This window comes from Eptesicus fuscus, chromosome 3 (assembly GCF_027574615.1).
Source record: "Eptesicus fuscus isolate TK198812 chromosome 3, DD_ASM_mEF_20220401, whole genome shotgun sequence".
Classification (NCBI taxonomy): Eukaryota; Metazoa; Chordata; class Mammalia; order Chiroptera; family Vespertilionidae; genus Eptesicus; species Eptesicus fuscus.
This window is the reverse complement of record NC_072475.1, coordinates 52,009,551-52,010,308: the sequence shown is the minus strand read 5'-3', so window position 1 is coordinate 52,010,308 and position 758 is coordinate 52,009,551.

Sequence of the window (758 nt, the reverse complement as noted above, 5' to 3'; positions counted from 1 at the left end):
AAGGTTGTTTAATGATAGTTGACCCTTGAACAAGGCTGGGGGAGAGGGGATTTTAAGGACGTCGACCCCCCGCGGCGTCGAAACTTCTCCCATAACTACTATTTGAAATAAAGCTTTTAAGCCAGATCCTGTTGGCTTTTCCTGCACTTGGCCAAACTCTGGAAACATTACTGTATTCATCCTTCCATTCCGAACTCCCAACCAGGTAGGGTTTTTTCCTCCCCTATTCGCAGCCCGGGAAGACTATGGGGTGGGGGGGGTGAGGGGGGCGGGGAAGCGATTTAATTGCTCGGCCTCACAGCGGGGAGGCCACACCTTCGGGCACCCACTAAAAACCAGAGCCGAGAGGCAACGCCACCGCGCGCGGGGCTCAGAAAGGTCCTTCCCTCGAGTCTCCGCCTCCTCCCGACCGAAACAGCCGGGAGGCGGGGCTAGTACCACTACTACAAAGCGGCCCTGTTTTCTAGCTCTCCTAGTTCCTTGCGGACGCTAAAGACCGACGCACAAATCTGGACGGTACCATTCTTTGATTCCACTACTCTATCAAAATTCGAGCTATTGTTAGAGGTATCTGTAGAAAATTAAGTTATAAAAAAAGTGTTATATTTTTGCTCTATGATAACAACCAACTCGAGAAAGAAGTTTTGAGCAAGTTCTTTCCTTTTTTTTTATTCAACGCGGACCTTGACTACTTGGGCTCACTAACCTCACTTCCGGGGATCAAGTGCTTGAATACCGGAAAACGTGTGTGTTGGGCA